General features: G+C 39.1%; 1 protein-coding gene across 3 annotated transcripts in view; it reads right to left on the minus strand.

Moving 5' to 3' along the window:
* Positions 1-16,090, minus strand: part of ero1b (endoplasmic reticulum oxidoreductase 1 beta) — a 98,494-nt gene that overhangs the window by 31,537 nt on the left and 50,867 nt on the right. The gene's annotated exons all lie outside the window — the stretch shown is intronic.

A 16,090-nucleotide genomic window follows, 5' to 3' on the forward strand; every position in this document is an offset into this window, starting at 1 on the left:
TATAGGCATCTACTGTACTGTTACTGATGGAACCTAACATCTGAATATACTGGGATTTCGATATTGTGAAAAAGTCTTCTGTAAACCATCACCCATAATGCATTAAATTTTCTATCCATACTACATTTCATGTTACAAATGTTAATAGCCACCAACTTCTCATTTGGCTCTGTGGAAAATTGTAATTACTTGATTATGTTTATTACCGAATAACCTTGTTCATACTGAACGTTTATCATGTTATACAGCTCGTATCACCAATTTTCTAATGAAGCGCAAAGTAAGAGAATTACTTTTGATCTGATTTTGTAGTTTGAATATTTATACTGCTGAATAATGCGACTTGGCAACTCTGATTCAACATACCAGTCCATCATACATATAGTAGTTAAATGTACAAAACATATCTAGTTGTGGTACATTTATTTTGAACGGAATTACACCAGTATATAATTTCTTAATATAAAGGCAGCACTTATGACTTTCTTATATTGTCTATACGGTGGGGGGGAAAAAACTGGAAAACAACACAGGATTATCAGTGTCAGATCAGTTTATTTTCACAACAATTTCATATACACTTTGTTTCAGAATTTCAGCAGTAAACCAAGCCCTTAGTCATAGCAGCAAAAAGTTAAACAATGGGTTAATAAGACTTCAGCTGTTGGATACAGTTGTAAATTGTGTTAAAGTAGTGTATTCAGAAAGAATGCAAAATGTAGAAGGAACTACCCTTCCATTCATTTCTCAAGCTTACTTCTTCCATTATGTGAGTCATAGAGAGAGAATAATTATGCCAGCATCATCAAGCACAACACAGACATCAATTCTGGACTGATCACACAGTTACTCAGACAGGGCATGTTTGAAGGTTACCAATTAATCTAACACACATCTATAGGATATGGAGCGGATATAGCGGAACACTAAGGAGTAATCTAAGGAGGAAACCTGCAGTTGGCTATTAGTCTGTTGATCACATCCAGATCTCTGGGGCTATGAAGCATTAGCACTACTAATCACTGCACAAAAATGTTGTCTAACAGAAATTGAAATAAATAAAAAAGGACACAAAAAGAAAGAGTGATACTGTACTATAAAAGCAATATCAAGAGTAGTTCAGAGTTTCACATATCAAGACTACATTGTCATTGTACAATAAACTTTTTAGTGCGTCACCTGAATAGTGCAATGTAATAAAAATAATCTTCAACAGATTCCACATATGCTCTACATTTTTAAACTACACAGATTAATATAAACTAACATAATAATAAAACATTAAAGGTGTAAAAATATAAATAGTAAATAGTTGAGTAGTTCCATTTTGCAGTGATTGCAATGAGTCTCTGAGATGTTGCACTTTTGTCCCATTGATGCCATGGGCGGCAGTGAAAGACAGGACATCAAAAGTACTTAGATGCAGTAAACAGTTATTTAACAAAATTGAGTTATCTAACAGCGCTCAAGTAGATGTTTTTCAGTAGTCTGGACGTGAGTCTTAATAGAACTATGATGCCTTCCAGAAGGCAGCATAATGAAAAGGTGGTGGCCTGGGCGAGTTGGGTCCATAAGGATTTTTTTGGCCGTTCATAAACATTGAGTTCTGTATATGTTCTCTACTGAAGGTAACTGGGTGTTGGTAATTTTTTGCGGTGATTTGATGACTCTTTGAGCCTTCTTGTCAGCTAAGGAGAGCCAGCGCACCAAGCAGTGATAGAAGGACACCAGCAGCTGCCTGGGCAGGCTAGCCTTGCTCAGCATCCTTAAGAAGTAGAGCCACTTTAGTGCCTTCTTCACCAGAGGAGTTGTGTTAACAGACCATGTGAGGTCCTGGGAGATTTGTGTGCCAAGATATTTAAAGCTAGGTACTCTTTCCACTATGTCTACTCTGATGTATTGAAGAGCAGGTTCCTCTTTCTGCCTCCTGAAGCTGATAGTCAGCTCCTTTGTTTTGGAGGTGTTGAGTGTCAAGTTGTTAATGAAACACCATTCAGACAGTTTGCTGACCTCATCCCTATAGGGAAACTCATCACCATCATGTATCAGTCCTACCACAGTGGTGTCACCTGCAAACTTCATGATTGTATTTGTGCTATGGATTGGTGTGCAATTGTGGGTATATAAAGAATAAAGAAGAGGACTCAGCACACACCCCTGTGGAGCTCCAATGCCGAGTGTCATGGTCAGGGAGCCGTAGATATGCAGCCTAACACCCTTTTGGTCGATTTGTTAAGAATTCCTTGATTCATCTACATGTGTTCTGATTGACCACTAGATTGAGCAGTTTGGTTACCATCCTGCTAGGGATGATCATGTTAAAGGCGGAACTGAAGTCCAAAAATAATATCTTTATGTATGCCCCCAGGTATTCCAAGTGAGTCATTGCAGTTTGGAGACCTATATTAATGGCATCTTCTGTTGACCTGCTGGGTCAACAGGAGAATTGCTGCTGGTCCAAGGTGGTGGAAGTGATGATTTGATGTGCCTCAGGACTAGCTTCTGGAGGCACTTCATTACAGTAGGGGTGAGAGCTACGGTATGTATTCATTACGGCTGCTAATTACTGCCTTATTTGGAATAAGTACAATAATGGCAGACTTAAGGCTTTTGGGGACAGTGCATTGTGACAGAGACATTAAAAATATTGCTGAACACCTCTGTGCGGACAGTCTCCGACAGCCCTCCCTGGAATTTTATCAGGGCCAGCAGCTTAGCTTGGGTTGGTACTACAGAGTACTCATCTGACGTCATTCGTGCTAACAGTAAACGCCATATATCGTTAAAATCATTTTTCACAGTGGCTTTGCTGGAGTACAAAAAACATTTCACCATTATAATCTCCTCAAAACTAGGTCAGTTTCTCCTACCCTATGGACCGCCAATGCATTTTCAAGAGTTTGCTAAAATTGCCAACCACTTCCACATTTTTGCCAAATTCGAGACAAAACAAACTAACCAAGGTTTGCTCTTCACTAATCAAGACTAAAATTGTATAATAATAATACTACATTTTATTTACAGTATATAGCACCATTCCCATGCTCAATGCGCTTCACAGAGTCTTAGAAAAAAAGAAAAAAAAAAAAAAAAAAAAAACTGTAGGGTATATGGAACATTGGATACAAATGTTTTCCTGAATAGAACAATGAAACAGATAACAAAGCATTAAATAGAATAAATGACAATAAACCAGAGTAAAATACTAAATTCAATACTAAAAGAAAAACCTAGCAAATAACCTAATTTGTAATATAGCAGACACACAAATTATCCTGAGCACCTGGAGAGACAGGTAAACTAAAGGAAAATGGCAAAATGTTAAGTTAAAAGCCTTCCTAAATAGATGAGTTTTAAGTTGTTTTTTAAAAGAATGAATAAAGTCAGCTGATCTAATTAATTTCGTGATGTCATTCCAAAGTCTGGGTGCTATGGAGCGGAGGGCCCTGTCACCCACAGAGTGCAAGTTAGTGTGAGGCACAACAAGATTACAGATTATCAGAGCACTTTAGCAGGTGAACAGGACCATAGTGATTTAGAAGGTCACTGATGTAGTCCAGTGCAAAGCCATTTAAAGCTTTGTAGGTTATTAATAGAATTTTATATTCAATCCTGTAAGACACCGGGAGCCAGTGAAGGCGAAGCAGGATGGGTGTGATGTGCTCACTGTTGCTGGTTTGAGTAAGGACACTTGCAGCAGAGTTTTGAATCAACTGGAGCTGTAATAGAAGATTAGAAAGGGCACCTGCCAGCAGCGAGTTACAATGATTGATGCAGGATGTGATAAAAGCATGGACAAGTTTCTCAGCATTAGACACCATGATTCCTTGCATCAGAAGGTGGTCTGATGAGATCACCGTCAAGAGTGACTGAAAAGGAGCTCATTTTCTTAAGTAGCACTTAAGTGCCAATTTGCAGGAGTTCAGTTTTGTTGCAATTTAATTTTAGAGTTCTGTTCCATCCAGGTTTTAATCTCACTGAGGCAAGTTGTGAGCTGAGAAAACTCTGATGAAGTTGCACTTTTGATAGTGAAATAGAGTTGAGTGTCATCTGCATAAAAATGATAACCCAATCCATAGCTACAAATAATACGGCCAAGGGGAAGCATATAAATACAGAACAGAAGAGGGCAGAGCTCTGAGGTTCTCTTTGTATGACTGGCGCTGAGCTGGATCTGCTGTTGCCAAGACTAAAACTATTGTTTATCAGTCAGATAGGACTTGAACCACTGGAGGGCAGTTGCAGCGATACCCAGCATGTTCTCCATTCTGGACAGGTGAATGTCATGTCTGACAGTGTCAAATGCTGCACTGAGGTCTAACAGAATTAATATGGTGGTCTGTCCAGAGCCTGCTGCCATAAGCAAATCATTGGTTACCCGAAGTAGAGCAGTTTCACAGCTGTGCTGCGTCCTGAAACCAGACTGAAAGGGTTCCATCAAATTATTAGAGGTTAAGTAATTGGTGAGCTGGGAGGCTAAAACACGCTCAAGAACTTTTGACAGAAATGGTAAGTGGGAAATAGGCTGAAAATTGTGAAGACTGTCACCATTAAGACCAGACTTTTTTAACATGGGGTCACAGAAGCGATTTTAAAAGTGGCTGGCATAAACCCAGTGTTGAGGGATGTATTTGATTATTGTCTTAACAGTCGGGATTATGGAATGAAGGCAGGATTTAAGAAGTGTGGTGGGGATGGGGTCCAGCACACAAGTAGTTGGCCTCATCTTACAAAGCAGGTCATTAACAAATGCTGATGTGACTGGTAAAAATTTAAAAAAGGAGCAGGATGGAGAGGGAAGACAGGGACGGATATAAATTAATGATGGATTTATGTTAGTTGAATTATTTAGATCTTTAATTTTATTGCGGAAAAAGTGGAGGAATTTTTCATAGACTTCAGTAGAGGAGGTAATTGGGCCAGATGCAGGCTGAAGTAATTTATTACTTACAGAGAACAAAACCCTTGGGATATCATTGCCACTTTCTATTATTCTGCCATAATGTGTGTTCTTGGCTGCAGTTAGTGCATCCCTGTAAGCCCTTTGATGGTCAGAGAAAGCCTGGATATGAACAGTGAGGCCACTTTTATGTGACATTCTCTCAAGGCGTCGGCCAGTTTCTTTCATAGATCGTAGCTCTGAATTATACCATGTTTTAAAGGAGCTGTTTTATGTAGTGCTGAAGGAAGGGCTGAGTTATAGTGGTCAACAAGACTATCTAGTGCTGATGGAATAGGGGAAAACAGAAAAAGATCAGAAATGGATCCTGCAAGAACGGATATTTTTACGGTTTCGGAAAGAAATTTGACATTTAGAGGGAAGAGGAGGGAGAGGTAAGGAGACGGTGAAAAGTACTGCTTTATGGTCAGAGAGTCCCAAATCACTGCTGCAAGTGTGGCTGACAGATAATCCAGATGCGCAGATCAGGCCCAGTATATGACCACGAGAGTGGGTGGGAAAATCAACATGCTACACCAAGTCAAAAAACAGTCCAGTAAGGATAGGAATTCATTTCTCAGTTTACATGTAGTAATGTCAATATGGATGTTGAAATCACCAAGAAGAATGACTTTCTGGGAAAGTGAACTTAAGTGGGTTAATAATTCAGTCAGATCAAATAAAAAAAGATGTATTTTGGGGGACGACAGACAACAATAAGTGAGACAAGGGATTTTGTTATTAGCTTAAGAGCCAGATACTCGAAAGACAATGGACCATCAATGGGGATTCTTTTGATGCTTAACTTCGATATAGCAAATACTGCGACTTCTCTGCCTTGTCTTGAGCTGCGAGGCTCTATGAAGTGAATATATCCGGGCGGGGTCACTTCTGTGACAGATGTAAAATCAATTTGGTTTTTGCCAGGTTTCTGTTAAGCATAGCAAGTCAAGGTTTGAGTCTGTAATGAATTCTGATAGCACCAGTGTTTTGCCATTAAGAGATCTTGAGTTAAACAGTGCAATATTGTGGGTTGAGGGTTCACTGTGCGCAGATTTATGACCAGAGTTTATTTTAACATATTGCAGATTTGGCACACTGACACTCCTATTTCCAAAGCCATGAGTAGGACAGCATATTCCTGAGCAAATGCTGCCGGTGAACTTTTCATTCGCAGCCCAGCTGTGGCGGTGACCTGACCTGCGATGCAAATATTTCGGGGCCGCACAATACCATTGTCTTTTAGGACATTCCAGTCTGACCATTTGCACTGGACAAACTGTTTAATATGAAGGAGTTTGTCACGGGAGTATTTTAACATAGTAGAGAGCAGTACTTATCTGATTGTAGCAAAGTAGCAGCACATCACAGTGGAGAAGGTGAGACGAGAGGCGCAGATGAGCAGCAAGCAGCAGAAAAAGTATAGGAGGAGATATTACAAAATGCACATGAAGATACCAAAATTCGGAGGTTCCAACATACAACCACATACACATAATGCTGATGACTTATTACAGGCTGGATCGCACAGAGCCGCATCCAGCTGGGTGTAAACTTCAGATCATTTCTTAGTCATTAAGCACGTATAGAAGGAATCAAGAGCAATCCAGTGTATAAATTATAATCAAGACCACCGACCATCCCCAGCTCATAGATCATCACGGTGCAAAGAATTGTTCATAGGGCTCATCCAGTGTGCCACAGAAAGATTCGGTTGTCCCCGAGGCTGCAAACCCAGTCAAGGCAAAGTCCATAAAAGTAAATCCAAATCAACACAGTATGAGTCAATTGCATCTATGAACTATACATACAATAAAAAGAAAGTGAACAATTGCAAAAAGTTTAACACAAATTTTAACGAAAAGTGTTGATAACAGGGAGGAACGGCAGCAACATGCGTGTACCATTGTCCCCTCCACAATTAGAATGAGTATAGATAAATTGTACTCAGTTACTTCTAGAACAACAGTCTGCATCATGCTTTTAACATCATCACAGTTTAATTCATTAACATCCCCCATCATTAATCCAATGAAATACATGTACTTTATTTTTACAAATGACATATACAGTAATTTGTGTGTTAACAGCACATACTACTGCATTATCAATCAAAAACTGAACACAAAGAACAGCATTCTGAGATTATATATTTTAAGTTAACATAATGCAATTGCACTAGCATTTGGATTACTGCAGAGTCTTGATGTTTGACAGTGTCTCTATAGTGAAACATACATTATACATATCATATACTACAAGCGCTACACAGTGTATACTGATGACTGTAATTTCCCTGCTTTTTTCATAGCCATTTGCAAACTGGATCTCTATAGAGCCATTGGTATTCTAATGTGGGGTAGTGTTTATATTTCTACAGCACTGTGAACAGAAACATAAAACACTAAAAGCTCATGTTGCACTGCTGAAGCAATTTGTTTGCACAGCATCACAAGACTGAGTATTTTTCCCTTAGGAAAAATAAACACAGATCACTTATGGAGCACTCAAAAACCTGATAAGCCCTGGGTGAGTGCATGGAATGTTTTTCAGATATTACAAAGCAGATACTTTTAATTAGGTACCTTTATATAGGTTTATAAATCTGTATAAATAAATTAAAAATAATACTGGGCACAAACAGTGAATAGTATACAGTGGCATGCAAAAGTTTTGTCACCTTTGCTTAAAATGTCTGATCACCAAAAGGCATAATGTTAAAGAGGACACATTTCTTTAATATTACATTTTTATTTCAATCATTCACAGGTATAAAACACCAAAAAAACCGTAAAAAGCCTGAAGCAAAAATTTGGGCACCCAAAATGGTCAATACTTAGTAAGACTAAGTATCACAGCTTGTAAATTATTTTTGCAGCAAGCTAATAGTCTTTCAATTCTTACAATGGACATTTCTACCCATTTGTCCTTACAAAGGCAAGGTTCTTGGGCCATCTTCCATGCACTTCTCTTTTGAGATCTACTCACAGGTTTTTCAATGATGTTTAGGTCAGGGGACTGTGAGGGCCTGGGCAAAACCACCAGCTTGAACCTTTGAGTTATTCCATTGTAGATTTTGAGGTGTGTTTCAGATCATTATCGTGTTGTAAGACCCATCTTCTTTTTAACTTCAAATTTATTTATTTATTTTTTACAGGTGGTGTGAGGTTTTTTATCGGGAATTTGCTGGTATTTGAGTCGATTCTTCCCTCTGTCAATGATGTGTCCGGGGTGCCACTGACTGCAATAAAAGTTGCAGATATAGTTGGAGATGGTTTTTTTCCTGGAGTTTGGCCCCCTTTTTTCACCAAACATTCCTTTGCACATTGTGGCCAAAAGGTTCTATTTTGACTTCATCAGTCCACGGGACTTGTTTTCAAAATGCATCAAGGCTTGTTTTGATAAGTTAATTTGCAAACTTCAAGGGGCTGAAATGTGTGACTAGGATTCAGGAAAGGTTATCTTCTACTGACTGTACCATGAAGGTCATATTTGTTCAGGCATCACTGCATGGTAGAACAATGCAGCACCACTCCAGAGTCTGATAATCTTCCTGAAGGTCTCTTGCATTCAAATGGGGGTTTATTTGCCTTTCAAGCAATCCAATGAGCAGTTCTTTCAGTTCCTGTTTACTGACATTTCTTAACAACAGTACAAACTGAGGAAACAGCTACCTGATAATGCTTTGCTATCTTCTTGTAGCCTTCTCCTCCTTTGTGAGCAGAGGAGCCCACAGCTGCTGATTGTTGGGACAGGGTTTGAGGAGCCAGAGAATTTATACAGTTTTGCAATTTGCATCACCTGAGGTTTCCTAAAGATAACTGTGAACAAGCCATAGCCCTAACAAACTAATTAAGGTTGAAACCTTGGTAAAAAATCATAGGACTGTATCTTGGTGTGCCCAAACTTTTGCATGGTTCTGCTTTACTTTTCACTGTACACTTGTATAAAACAAAAACAATACACTAATCTTGCATTAAATGCTAAAAGGAAATTTGTCATCTTTAACTTTATGCCTTTTGGTTATCAGTTCATCTTCTGCACACTTAATTAGTTACTGTAACACAGATTTTTGCATTACACTGTATACATCTAAATCTTGAAAAAGGCAGGTCTGCTTACCAGCTTGGATGAAACTCTTGTCAGATTTAGTTCATGACCCTCATGAGGCTGACAAGAAAGTAAAACTCAATCATGTGTTGAAAGAATTTTTCATGTGGTATAATATTGCTGCCTCCTTCCAAGGTCTAATTCCGTACTACACAGAGCTATGTATCAAAAGATTACCTTTTTTTAATTTTCTTAAGCACTTACACTAAGCCTCTTATATTAAATACATGACTTAATGGTATTTCATATAGAGGTATCCCATTGTAGGTTACTGTAGACAGGATGGCCTCTGAGGAATGTACTGATAACATGTTCAAACTATAAAGAGTCAAGAACATCACAATTCTGGACCCTTTTACTCCAATACATTATTTCATTATTGGGACCTTTACTGGAGCATGAAAGGATCTACCCTTTTCTTTTAATTGTGTAATATGACTTCTAAGTTCATATGAATGTACAGTTTTATGTTCAAACTTTTCCGTAAGACCACTGTCAACATGTGTTTTGGTGCACATTTCAATCTTCCTTGGATATGAGCAGTTGTATTTTTGCCTGCATTTTGTTTTGTACAATTATTATGGAATACATCTAATGTACATAGACAGTCTTTGGCTTTCTTCTGTTGTTTAGAAAAGCAAAGCGGTCCCGGCCCCCCCCCCAACAAAGATGAAATTCCACCATCATTTTATGCACACAATTCTGCTCTTAAAACACTGTGTATAACCGATGTGTTTATTCCTTCTGGAAATGTTATAGTGACCATTCCATCACTTTGAGATACACAATACCATGGAGATGTGCACTTCATCTGTTCTGTGAAAGTATGTATGAATAAGCAGCATTTAATGAGAAGCTGCATGTTAGATTTGTGAATTGTGGGTAACCTAGGTAGTTAATACACACAAATTTTATCATTTGTTCACAGGACCTTTTTGCAGATTCAAGTGTAGGGATATGTTTAATTAGAAATCTAATCAATGGTTCTGTTACTCATTACTTTTTTCTTTGCTGTAAATGGTGAATATGTGCTTACCAAATGGTGAATGTCTCTCTCATAATAGTTGAATTTGTTAAGTCAGTGACAGACTGACTTCCATCAGACTTGTAAGCAGTACGTCTCCACAGAGGAATTGCTTAGGCTGAAGCTCGCATTTCCTGTCAAGCTGTCCTCCTTGAAAGGGCAGAGGTCAGACGCAAACTCGGGTCATTGGAATCACCCAGTTCTACCACTCAGCTAAAGAAGATCTGTTTGCTAACACAAGATCTGTCTCTCTTAGCTGTAACTGACTTTTGTCTCAGCCTGGCTGTATGATACTGGTTACATTCACTCTCTCCTTGGGTGTTTCCTTTCCAGTGAAAACTGTCCGCTTGTCTGAGATCGGTCAAGGAGAGCCCGAGTCTAACTGCCAGTAACCAGACAGAGAGAAGAGAGACTGCTGCTGTACATGCAGGATGGGTCATTGGCTAAGCCAACATATCGCTGGATGACTGAAACTTTTTTTTAAATGTAGCAGTACAGAGGGAAGCTTTGATTCCAGCAATAGGTTCATATTTGAAAAAGGATTGCTAGATAGAGTGGAAGCATCAAATGCCTTGCCAGAATGTATATCAAAATGTAATTATTTTACTAAATTACAGCCATTTCTAGACATACACTGAGAAAAACTCAGTGTAAGACTGTTTGAGGAAAAGGGTAACAAAGTGTGCAGCAATCTACAAACCAACCACACTCCTGATTGGTGTGAAACATCTACTATGTTGATACCATTAACAGGGAAAACTGACATTGACTACCATATACCATGACTTTCACCAGCCTTACAGAAAAAAAATATTAAGAAGGTACAAACCCAATTCCAATGAAGTTGGGAAATTGTGTAAAATGTAAATAAAAACCAGAGTACAATGATTTAAAAATCATTTTCAACCTATATTCAATTAAATACACTACAAAGACAAGATATAGAATGTTCAAATTGATAAACTTTATTGTTGTTTTCCAAATCTTCACTCATTTTGAATTTGATGCCTGCAACATGTTCCAAAAAAGCTGGGACAGGGGCATGTTTACCACTGTTATATCACCTTTCCTTTTAACAGCACTCAATAAGCGTTTGGGAACTGAGGACACTAATTGTTGAAGCTGTGTAGGTGGAATTCTTTCCCATTCTTGCTTGATGTACAACTTCAGTTGCTCAACAGTCCGGGGTCTCCGTTGTCGTATTTTGAGCTTTATAATGCACCACACATGTTTAAAGGGAGACAGGTCTGGACTGTAGGCAGGCCAGTCTAGTACCCACACTCTTTTACTACGAAGCCATGCTGTTGTAACACATGCAGAATGTGGCTTTGCATTGTCCTGCTGAAATAAGCAGGGACGTCCCTGAAAAATACGTTGCTTGGATGGCAGCATATGTTGCTCCAAAACTTGTATGTACCTTTCAGCATTAATGGTGCCTTCACAGATGTGCAAGTTACCCATGTAATGGGCACTAAGACACCCCCATACCATCACAGATGCTGGCTTTTGAACTTTGCGCTGATAACAATCCGGATGGTCCTTTTCCTCTTTGGCCCGGAGGACACGACGTCCATGATTTCCAAAAAACAATTTGAAATGTGGACTCGTCAGATGACAGCACACTTTTCCACTTTGCGTCAGTCCATCTCAGACGAGCTCGGGCCCAGAGAAGCCGGCGGCGTTTCTGGGTGTTGTTGATATATGGCTTTCGCTTTGCATGGTAGAGTTTTAACTTGCACTTGTAGATGTAGCGACAAACTGTATTAACTGACAATGGTTTTCTGAAGTATTCCTGAGCCCATGTGGTAATATCCTTTACAGAATGATGTCATTTTTTAATGCGTTGCTGCCTGAAGGTCACGGGCATCCAGTGTTGGTATTCGGCCTTGCCACTTACGTGCAGAGATTTCTCCAGATTCTCTGAATCTTTTGATGATATTATGGACAGTAGATCATGAAATCCCTAGATTCTTTGCAGCTGTATGCTGAGAAACGTTCTTAAACTGCTGGACTATTTACCCACGCAGTTGTTCACAAAGTGGTGAACCTCACCCCATCCTTGCTTGTGAATGACTGAGCCTTTTTTTTGGGGATGCTCCTTTTATACCCAATCATGACAAACGCCTGTTTCCAATTAACCTGTTCACCTGTGGAATGTTCAAAACAGGTGTTTTTTGAACATTCCTCAACTTTCCCAGTCTTTTGCTTCCCCGTCCCAGCTTTTTTGGAACGTGTTGCAGGCATCAAATTCAAAACGAGTGAAGATTTACAAAACAACAATAAAGTTTATCAGTTTGAACATTAGATATCTTGTCTTCGTAGTGTATTCAATTGAATATAGGTTGAAAAGGATTTTTAAATCATTGTATTCTGTTTTTTAACTGTGAATGCGCTAACAACTACAGGACAACTGAAAGATAAACAACAGGTACTACAGAGGAATGACAGGTGTCATAGAGGTCTGGCAGGAGATGAAACTGCCTCTTGGCTGCTACAAGAACACTGTTCCAAAAGGGAAAGGATGGGTAAGTTTTTAAAATATTGGATAAACAGAGGTCACCTTAGAGACCCTGAATTTTAAAGGTCTGCTCAAAGTTTTAGGGTACAGGGAAACAAAAAATAGAAGAGGCATATACAGACATATATAGGACATTTGCTAATACTGACAGATGAATTCAGTAAACACAAAATTTCCCAACCAGGCATACATGCTTAAAGTAATAGCATGGACGCCTTTTTGCCTATTATTTGTCACACCACATGGTAGACAGAGACTGCAAACTTGTAGGAGGCAGATACAGTGAAAAAGCCAAGGTTTTAGTTTGTCTGCTATTAAGATACTTTGTTTTCTGCCTTTGTGTGCAATAGTCATATGTGCCCGAGAACCTAAATGCACAGGTTTTGTACACTTTTATCCACCTCAGTAACATTCTGCATGTGGAGAGATACCACAAAGGCTCCCAAGAGAAAAAGCACATAGTCACAAAATTAGAATATAGAACAATTAAGTGACGACTCTAGGTCACACAAATTAGCAATGACAGGGATTCCACTGGCAGAATTAAAGCCAACAGCTATAAAACACAGGGCGTAGTATAGAGCAGAGTACAGAAAGTGGAGAGATGGAATTGCAAGACACATATTTGGATCTGACAAATAAACATTGTCATGTAAGGTGACATCATTATTAATTTAAAGAACACTACTTCTCACAACATTAGAAGGCAGGTTTACTTATGGAAAATATACATGAGAGTAGGATTATAAAATCAAAATTCTTACCTTAATATAATAAAGTGTAACTTAAAGAGAAAATTGACAATCAAATTTAGAACAGTGCTTTCTTTACCTCACCCTAATATAGGCATCCTATCACTTCTAAACATGGTGTACAATGCTATATCATGTTTAAATGCTGTTTTTGAAGGTTATTTTAAAGAACATTGTTTTCCTTTTCTGTTTGATTAGCATGTACAATTCTGTCTTTTAACCTTTCAAAGTATTTTAGGACTGCATTGTCTGTCCAATTGCTTTGTTCCTTGATCTGCAATTGTACTACCTAGAGGACTATGTGTTGCTGATTTTGTTTATATGCTATTGAATCTGTCGTCTTTGACTTAATGTTGTCACATACTGGAGCTTTTTAACAATCAGCACAATAAGCAATAGGTAGATTGGTTTCTCAGTGATAATGACAGGTGACTAGAATGTGTCTAATGTTCTAATGTTTTATCAGTTTAATACATTTAAAAATAACCATTTTAGTGTCCTTTTTAACACAAGCTAAACTACTTCACCTGCTGCATCCAGAATGCAGTTTCATGTAACTTTACCTATAGCTTCTTCCATGACAGGACAGCATTTTGCTGCCTCAATCATAACTGACTGCTGTGATGGAATATCATATGTTACATATTTCCTACAAAAGTGAGGTATTATCAAAAAACTAAATAAAGTTGCCCCAGTTACACTCATGCAATAACTACAAACGAAAAACAGAACAATTTTAAAGAATCTAACTAGTTCAGTCTCATATACGGTGCATCCGGAAAGTATTCACAGCGCATCACTTTTTCCACATTTTGTTATGTTACAGCCTTAATCCAACGTGGATTAAATTCATTTTTTTTCCTCAGAATTCTACACACAACACCCCATAAGGACAACGTGAAAAAAGTTTACTTTTTTTGCAAATTTATTAAAAATAAAAAAATTGAGAAAGCACATGTACGTAAGTATTCACAGCCTTTGCCATGAAGCTCAAAATTGAGCTCAGGTGCATCCTGTTTCCCCTGATCATCCTTGAGATGTTTCTGCAGCTTAACTGGAGTCCACCTGTGGTAAATTCAGTTGATTGGACATGATTTGGAAAGGCACACACCTGTCTATATAAGGTCCCAGAGTTGATAGTTCATGTCAGAGCACAAACCAAGCATGAAGTCAAAGGAATTGTCTGTAGACCTCCGAGACAGGATTGTCTCGAGGCACAAATCTGGGGAAGGTTACAGAAAAATTTCTGCTGCTTTGAAGGTCCCAATGAGCACAGTGGCCTCCATCATTCGTAAGTGGAAGAAGTTCGAAACCACCAGGACTCTTCCTAGAGCTTGCCAGCCATCTAAACTGAGCAATCGGGGGAGAAGGGCCTTAGTCAGAGAGATGACCAAGAACCCGATGGTCACTGTGTCAAAGCTCCGAAGGTCCTCTGTGGAGAGAGGGGAACCTTCCAGAAAGACAACCATCTCTGCAGCAATCCACCAGTCAGGTCTGTGTGGTAGAGTGGCCAGACGGAAGCCACTCCTTAGTAAAAGGCACATGGCAGCCCGCCTGCAGTTTGCCAAAAGGCACCTGAAGGACTCTCAGACCATGAGAAACAAAATTCTCTGGTCTGATGAGACAAAGATTGAACTCTTTGGTGTGAATGCCAGGTGTCACGTTTGGAGGAAACCAGGCACCGCTCATCACTAGGCCAATACCATCCTGCTGTGGCAATGTTTTTCAGCGGCAGGAACTGGGAGACTAGTCAGGATAAAGGGAAAGATGACTGCAGCAATGTACAGAGACATCCTGGATGAAAACCTGCTCCAGAGTGCTCTTGACCTCAGACTGGGGAGACGGTTCATCTTTCAGCAGGACAACGACCCTAAGCACACAGCCAAGATATCAAAGGAGTGGCTTCAGGACAACTCTCTGAATGTCCTTGAGTGGCCCAGCTAGAGCCCAGACTTGAATCTGATTGAACATCTCTGGAGAGATCTTAAAATGGCTGTGCACGACGCTTCCCATTCAACCTGATGGAGCTTTAGAGGTGCTGCAAAGAGGAATGGGCGAAACTGGCCAAGGATTGGTGTGCCAAGCTTGTGGCATCATATTCAAAAAGACTTGAGGCTGGAATTGCTGCCCAAGGTGCATCGAAAAAGTATTGAGCAAAGGCTGTGAATACTTATGTACATGTGATTTCTCAGTTTTTGTTTATTTTTAATAGATTTGCAAAAATCTTAAGTAAACTTTTTTCACGTCATTATGGGATGTTGTGTGTAGAATTCTGAGGAAAAAAATGAATTTAATCCATTTTGGAATAAGGCTGTAACATAACAAAATGTGGAAAAAGTGATGCGCTGTGAATACTTTCCGCATGCACTGTATTATTCCTTGACTGCTAGCATTGACTGCTAGCATTTGCTGTAGCATTGAAGTAGCACCAAGGTGCATTACAGTATTTAAGATGGCTACTACCGAGTCTATCAATCATCACTAGTTATGTTTTTTTTTTTTTTCTTTTAAATCGCTTGTATTATATGAAAACCCATAAAAGCAAAAGAGAAAAAAAGTGGTATAAAAAGTGGAAAGGGGTCCTTGTATCACATTAGGTTTTTCCACAGTAACTAATTTAGTAATTTCTAGTTTAAAGTATCTCCTATAGGTATGCAGCAGTCCGCTCTGCTCATGCTCAACTACAGCCACTAGATGGCACAGGCATAAACATTTACATTTCTCGGCGCTTGCATGCATCACTTCAG

Source organism: Polypterus senegalus, chromosome 16, assembly GCF_016835505.1.
Source record: "Polypterus senegalus isolate Bchr_013 chromosome 16, ASM1683550v1, whole genome shotgun sequence".
In the NCBI taxonomy this organism is placed as follows: Eukaryota; Metazoa; Chordata; class Cladistia; order Polypteriformes; family Polypteridae; genus Polypterus; species Polypterus senegalus.